The 7,499-nt window shown below is 59.2% G+C and overlaps 1 non-coding gene across 1 annotated transcript; it reads left to right on the top strand.

Moving 5' to 3' along the window:
* The first annotated feature begins 4,386 nt into the window (after nucleotides 1–4,386).
* On the top strand, nucleotides 4,387–6,201 carry LOC142792301 (small subunit ribosomal RNA). Its single transcript, XR_012890821.1, has one exon. It is a non-coding gene; the product is annotated as a small subunit ribosomal RNA (ribosomal RNA).
* Nucleotides 6,202–7,499: the final 1,298 nt, after the last annotated feature.

Below are 7,499 nucleotides of genomic sequence, written 5' to 3' on the forward strand. Positions count from 1 at the left end.
GGCCTTTAATATCACACGAGGACTCACAACCAACAATTTTCAGTTTGAAGTGTAAAAAATCTGCAGGTGTTGACGTAACTGACTTGCCCCGTACCCTTGAGTACATCCATGAAGTTCTCGTAGTACTACTAAATCGCATTATTCCAAGTGGAGAAATTCCCATAAACTTGCAAACCTCTACACGAAAATCGGTGCGCGTGATAAAGTTGAAAATTATCGTCCGATATCAAATGTGCCTTCTATAACACAAATTCTAGGAAAAAAAAAACACTTGTTCGCCGTTTTCTGCGCCGTGACTGGCAGCACTCCGGCGAAGCGAAACGGGGTCGATTCGAGCACGATATCGGCGTCTTTCGACGTGCTCGCCGGCGACCGTCGCACGAGTACGTCGCACGAGCGCGTCTGCCGGGGCGCCGTTTGCGAAGCCGACGCAAAAGTGGGAACCGCCGCTCGGATGATCGCCGCTTTCGGCAGAGTGAGTGTTGGCACTCCGGGGAAGCGAAACAGCGTGAATGCGCCCACGAAATCGGCGTATTTTGAAGTGCCCGCCGGCGACCGTCGCACGAGTACGGTAAACCGCGTCAGCCGGGGCGTAGTTCGGGACGCCGACGAAAAAGTGGGAAGCGCAACTCGGATCTTCGCCGTTTTTGCAGGAGTGAGTGGCGGCCCTCCTGCGAGACCAAGAAGCATCGATTCGTGCACGAATTCGGCGCCTTTCGACGTGATCGCCGGCGACCGTCGCTCGAGTAGGGCAAACCGCGTCTGCCGGGGCGGGCTTCGGGACGCCGATGCGAAAGTGGGAAACGCTGCTCGGATGTTCGCCGTTTTTGGCCGAGTGAGTGCTGGCACTCGGGCGAAGCCAAACGGGGCCGATTACGGCACGATATCGGCGTCTTTCGACGTGCCCGCCGGCGACCGTCGCACGAGTACGGTAAACCGCGTCAGCCCGGGCGGAGTTCGGGACGCCGATGCGAAAGTGGAGAACGCCGCTCGGATCTTCGCCGTTTTTGGAGGAGTGAGTGGCGGCACTCCGGAGAAGCCAAGGAGCGCCAATTAGCGCACGATATCGGCGTCTTTCGACGCGCTCGCCGGCGACCGTCGCACGAGTAGGGCAAACCGCGTCTGCCGGGGCGGGGTTTACGACGCCGACGCAAAAGTGGGAACCGCCGCTCGGATGTTGGCCGTTTTTGGCAGAGTGAGTGCTGGCACTCCGGCGACGCGAAAGAGCGCGAATGCGCCCACGAAAGTGGCGTATTTGGACGTGCTTGACGGCGACCGCTGCAGGAGTACGAAAAACCACGTCAGCCGGGGCGAGCGACCCACGGCGGTCTGGGTGCTTATCGCTGCTATTATAGGGGCACCCCGGCAGACGCAGAAAAAAAAAATTTTTTTTTCGACCTTCTTTTTTGCTGGTCGAGCTCGGGTAACCCAGGTCGCAATGGGAGCCGCGCACGAAAGCGGCGTCGCGAGACGCGTTCGCGGTCGCTAGTCGCACGAGCTCGGCAACCGCGTCAGCCGGCGCGGAGTTCGGGATGCCGACGGCTAAGTGGGTACCGCTGCTCGGATGTTCGCCGTTTTTGGCCGAGTGAGTGCTGGCACTCCGGTGAAGCCAAGGAGCGCCAATTCGTGCACGATATCGGCGTCTTTCGACGTGCCCGCCGGCCACCGCCGCACGAGTACGGCAAACCGCGTCTGCCGGGGCGGGGTTTGCGACGCGTACGCAATAGTGGGAACCGTCGCTCGGATGTTCGTCGTCTTTGGCCGAGCGAGTGCTGGCACTCCGGCGAAGCGAAACGGGGCCGATTCGGGCACGATATCGGCGTATTTCGACGTGCTCGCCGGCGACCGTCGCACGAGTACGGCAAAGCGCGTCTGCCGGGGCGAGGTTTGCGACGCCGACGAAAAAGTGGGAAGCGCCGCTCGGATCTTCGCCGTTTTTGCAGGAGTGAGTGGCGGCCCTCCTGCGAGACCAAGAAGCATCGACTCGCGCACGATATCGGTGTCTTTCGACGTGCCCGCCGGCCACCGCCGCACGAGTACGGCAAACCGCGTATGCCGGGGCGGGGTTGGCGACGCCGACGCAAAAGTGGGAACCGCCACTAGGATGTTCGCCGTTTTTGGCAGAGTGAGTGCTGGCACTCCGGCGAAGCGAAAGAGCGCGAATGCGCCCACGAAAGTGGCGTGTTTGGACGTGCTTGACGACGACCACCGCAGGAAAACGAAAAACCACGTCAGCCGGGGCGAGCGACCCATGGCGGTCTGGGTGCTTATCGCTGCTATTATAGGGGCACCCCGGCAGACGCAAAAAAAAAAAAAAATTTTTTTCGACATTCTTTTTTGCTCGTCGACCTCGGGTGACCCAGGTCGCAGTGGGAGCCGCGCACGAAAGCGGCGTCGCGAGACGGCTTCGCGGTCGCTAGTCGCACGAGCTCGGCAACCGCGTCTGCCGGGGCGGAGTTCGGGACGCCGACGGCTAAGTGGGAACCGCCGCTCGGATGTTCGCCGTTTGTGGCCGAGTGAGTGCTGGCACTCCGGCGAAGCCAAACGGGGCCGATTCCGGCACGATATCGGCGTCTTTCTACGTGCTCGCCGGCGACCGTCGCACGAGTACGGCAAAGTGCGTCTGCCGGGGCGGGGTTTGCGACGCGTACGCAATAGTGAGAACCGTCGCTCGGATGTTCGTCGTCTTTCGCCGAGCCAGTGCTGGCACTCCGGCGAAGCCGAACGGAGCCGATTCGGGCACGATATCGGCGTCTTTCCACGTGCTCGCCGGCGACCGTCGCACGAGTACGGTAAACCGCGTCAGCCGGGGCGGAGTTCGGGACGCCGATGCGAAAGTGGGAAGCGCCGCTCGGATCTTCGCCGTTTTTGGAGGAGTCAGTGGCGGCACTCCGGTGAAGCCAAGGTGCGCCAATTCGCGCACGATATCGGCGTCTTTCGACGTGCCCGCCGGCCACCGTCGCACGAGTACGGCAAACCTCGTCTGCCGGGGCGGGGTTTGCGACGCCGACGCAAAAGTGGGAACCGCCGCTCGGATGTTCGCCGTTTTTGGCAGAGTGAGTGCTGGCACTCCGGCGAAGCGAAAGAGCGTGAATGCGCCCACGAAAGTAGCGTATTTGGACGTGCTTGACGGCGACCGCCGCAGGAGTACAAAAAACCACGTCAGCCGGGGCGAGCGACCCACGGCGGTCTGGGTGCATATCGCTGCTATTATAGGGGCACCCCGGCAGACGCAGAAAGACAAAAAAAAATGGGGACATGGCGTGCGTCACCGTGCGGCTTCGCAGCGTTGCCGAAGTCGCCGAGCCCTTCGACTGAGCCGAACGGCGGACAGGGAACGTTGGTCGGCCGTTCTAACCTGTCGGTGCCACGCCGAGACGTCGTTAAGGAAAACCGCGTCGTGGGCCTCTACGACGCCGTCGAGTCGTTGTACGTTTGGTGTCCAGCGTGTCGGCAGCGAGTAGCGGACACGTCGTTCACGACTTCGGTCTTTCGCAGTCGACGCGAACTTGCGGAGAGTCGTGGTGCCTCACGTTTTCGGCAGAAACCGCGGCGGAATTTTCCCGTGCGTGCGCGTACGACCTCGGTGCTGTGCCGTCAGCGTAGTGTTGCACAAACTCGTGGCCTACCCAAGGTGCGGTACGTTTGCGGCCGTATCCTCGGTGGGAATTTCGTGAGTAGGGTCGCAAATTCTACGACCTCGGCGGGTTTGAGAGCGACGTAGACTTGTGGCACGCTCAACGTGCCACACGTTTCGGGGCACACCCGCGGTGAAATTTTCTCGAGTACGCTCGTATTAGTGCCCAAGGAGGTCTGGGTACTTATCGCTGCTATTATGTGGGGGTTCTCGTGAGCGGCGTACGCGAAAGCGACCGGGTGTCTGATATGCGGCGGGCTTCGGCCTCGTCAAGCGTGTCCTCGGGTCTGCTCCAGGGGAATCCACGGCAGTCGTCTGCAGCCTCATCCGCTTGATGCGTTAGGGGCTGGTTGTCGGACGGTGCCGTTTTACCACGATATCGAGGTGTGTTCCGTGTCGTCCTCGGGCGATTCAGATGCGAAAGCGCCGAAGACGCGGGCGTGACCCGTCGTCTGGCGGCTTTGCAGTCTCGGCTCCGTTGCTAGTTCCGGCCGGTCCACCGACAGTGCAGCGGGCTTGGGCAACCCGCACGGCGCGACCGAGTCGATGCAACGAAAAAGAGCGAGCATGAACGTGCTTCTTGCCGCACGGCTCCCACTCGTCTTTCGGGAAGGTTGTGCCGTAGCGAGCTCGAACGCCGTCATCTCGGAGTGCAAAATAAGCGTGTTGGGGCGCCTGAAGGTGGCCTCCGCCGCACACAGACTGCGTCCGGCCCGCCGAAGGCGAGGACGGACGCGCAGTCGAACGATTACCTGGTTGATCCTGCCAGTAATCATATGCTTGTCTCAAAGATTAAGCCATGCATGTCTAAGTACATGCCGAAATAAGGCGAAACCGCGAATGGCTCATTAAATCAGTTATGGTTCCTTAGATCGTTTCTTCCTACTTGGATAACTGTGGCAATTCTAGAGCTAATACATGCAGTGAGCCTGGAGCCCTTTGGGTAACGGGTGCTTTTATTAGACCAAGATCGATCGGGTTTCGGCCCGTATTGTGTGGTGACTCTGGATAACTTTGTGCTGATCGCATGGCCACGAGCCGGCGACGTTTCTTTCAAGTGTCTGCCTTATCAACTTTCGATGGTAGGTTACTTGCTTACCATGGTTGTTACGGGTAACGGAGAATCAGGGTTCGATTCCGGAGAGGGAGCCTGAGAAACGGCTACCACATCCAAGGAAGGCAGCAGGCGCGCAAATTACCCACTCCCGGCACGGGGAGGTAGTGACGAAAAATAACAATACGGGACTCTTTTGAGGCCCCGTAATTGAAATGAGTACACTCTAAATCCTTTAACGAGGATCAATTGGAGGGCAAGTCTGGTGCCAGCAGCCGCGGTAATTCCAGCTCCAATAGCGTATACTAAAGCTGCTGCGGTTAAAAAGCTCGTAGTTGGATCTCAGTTCCAGACGAGTAGTGCATCTACCCGATGCGACGGCTCGGACTGAACATCATGCCGGTTCTTTCTTGGTGCACTTCATTGTGTGCCTCGAGATGGCCGGTGCTTTTACTTTGAAAAAATTAGAGTGCTCAACGCAGGCGAGTCGCCTGAATAAACTTGCATGGAATAATAGAACAAGACCTCGTTTCTGTTCTGTTGGTTTTTTGAATACGAGGTAATGATTAAGAGGGACGGACGGGGGCATTCGTATTGCGGCGCTAGAGGTGAAATTCTTGGACCGTCGCAAGACGAACTACTGCGAAAGCATTTGCCAAGAATGTTTTCATTGATCAAGAACGAAAGTCAGAGGTTCGAAGGCGATCAGATACCGCCCTAGTTCTGACCATAAACGATGCCAACCAGCGATCCGCCTGAGTTACTCAAATGACTCGGCGGGCAGCTTCCGGGAAACCAAAGTATTTGGGTTCCGGGGGAAGTATGGTTGCAAAGCTGAAACTTAAAGGAATTGACGGAAGGGCACCACCAGGAGTGGAGCCTGCGGCTTAATTTGACTCAACACGGGAAAACTTACCCGGCCCGGACACTGGGAGGATTGACAGATTGAGAGCTCTTTCTTGATTCGGTGGATGGTGGTGCATGGCCGTTCTTAGTTGGTGGAGCGATTTGTCTGGTTAATTCCGATAACGAACGAGACTCTAGCCTATTAAATAGGTGCGGGGTTCCCAGCACCTTACAACCTTCTTAGAGGGACAAGCGGCTCCTAGCCGCACGAAACAGAGCAATAACAGGTCTGTGATGCCCTTAGATGTCCGGGGCCGCACGCGCGCTACACTGAAGGAAGCAGCGTGTCTTTATCCCTGTCTGAAAAGACTGGGTAACCCGTGGAACTTCTTTCGTGATTGGGATAGGGGCTTGCAATTGTTCCCCTTGAACGAGGAATTCCCAGTAAGCGCGAGTCATAAGCTCGCGTTGATTACGTCCCTGCCCTTTGTACACACCGCCCGTCGCTACTACCGATTGAATGATTTAGTGAGGTCTTCGGACCGATGTCCGGCGCGGCCTTTCGGTTGCGCCGGTCTGTTGGAAAGATGACCAAACTTGATCATTTAGAGGAAGTAAAAGTCGTAACAAGGTTTCCGTAGGTGAACCTGCGGAAGGATCATTAACGGATTGTGAAGGGTGAGCGCCTCAGCTGCGTCTGCGCCCGACACTTTCTGCCGCTGACCCCGTTTGGACGCGGGGTCGGCTTTTCCCCACGGGGCTGCCTGAATGTGGAGCGGCACCCCGTGACAAATTGTTGCGCCCAGCGGACGCCAACACCGCGACCTTGGACGGTCGGCCAGGTGGCGGACGCGGGTACAAACGGCGCAACGCACTCATAGGTCGGCTTTCGACCCGCCACTGCACCGTGGCTCGAAGCGCTCGAAATGCGCGACCCGACCGCTGCGGGACCGCCTAGTACTGTAAACAGGAGCGGCGGAGCGCGAACGGCGAGTCGTGGTTACGTCGGTAGAAGGCGAGGCTGCGCGTTCCCGAAACGCCAGCCGAGTGCCCTCCCGACCGTTCGAGCGTGCAAGAACGAGACCCGACAATCGCGCGGCGACTGCCAAGTACGAGAGGAACGGCACAAGCGTCGGCGGTCGGTCAAGGAACTGGCGATGTGACGGGTCCGCTGTGCACCAGTGCATACCGTCCCGCCGTCCGCGGCAAGCGCCTCCGCGTCCTCGGGTGACGGAGGCTGCCGGTCGGTTCTTGCAGGCGAGGGATCTCGCTGGCACCGGTTCGCGTTGACGCGCGGCCGGTCATGGCACGGCGATGCGACGGCCGAGGTGCGCAGTACTCGATGGAGGAACCGCACGCTCCGATGACCGTCCCGCCCTCCGCGGCGTATGCGTACCGACCGTAATGGTTGCAGCAGCGCCGGCCGGCTTTTGAATTCGCCACACGAAACACGGTGCGAGATCGCGGTTAGGGGAGCGTCGACGTTGCCAGGCGTTTTGCTTGCTGCCGAGGGAAAGGCGGCACGGCCACGTCGCGCTCGTCGCGATTAGCGGGTCTGCGCGCTTTGGGAAGGTGCCGCAACGACTTGCCGAAAGAGGGAGCACGGAAGAACGAGGGACTTGGACGTCCCGACAATTGAACGCACTTGCGGCCAGGCCCTTGCTGGCTTCGTTCTTCTGCCTCGAGTAGGCTCGTACGCGGCTCCGGCGCCGGAAGTGGTCCTTGGCACCGACTTCGGTGGACGTGGGAAGTGCCGCGCAAGTACGGCGCGCCTGGCTCCACCTGTTGGCTAAAGTAGGCAGCCGGATCGGCATTTTGGTGTGCGGTGGCAAACCGTGGATGCGAAAAAAGCTTGTGCGATTTCGTGGAACAAAAAGCGGGGGTCCCCCTTTTTATGCGGAGGAGACCGACCCGCCCGCCGTGGTGAACCGCGACGCCACGGTAAAAACGGGAGAGGCTTGT

Source organism: Rhipicephalus microplus, unplaced genomic scaffold, assembly GCF_043290135.1.
Source record: "Rhipicephalus microplus isolate Deutch F79 unplaced genomic scaffold, USDA_Rmic scaffold_211, whole genome shotgun sequence".
NCBI lineage: Eukaryota > Metazoa > Arthropoda > Arachnida > Ixodida > Ixodidae > Rhipicephalus > Rhipicephalus microplus.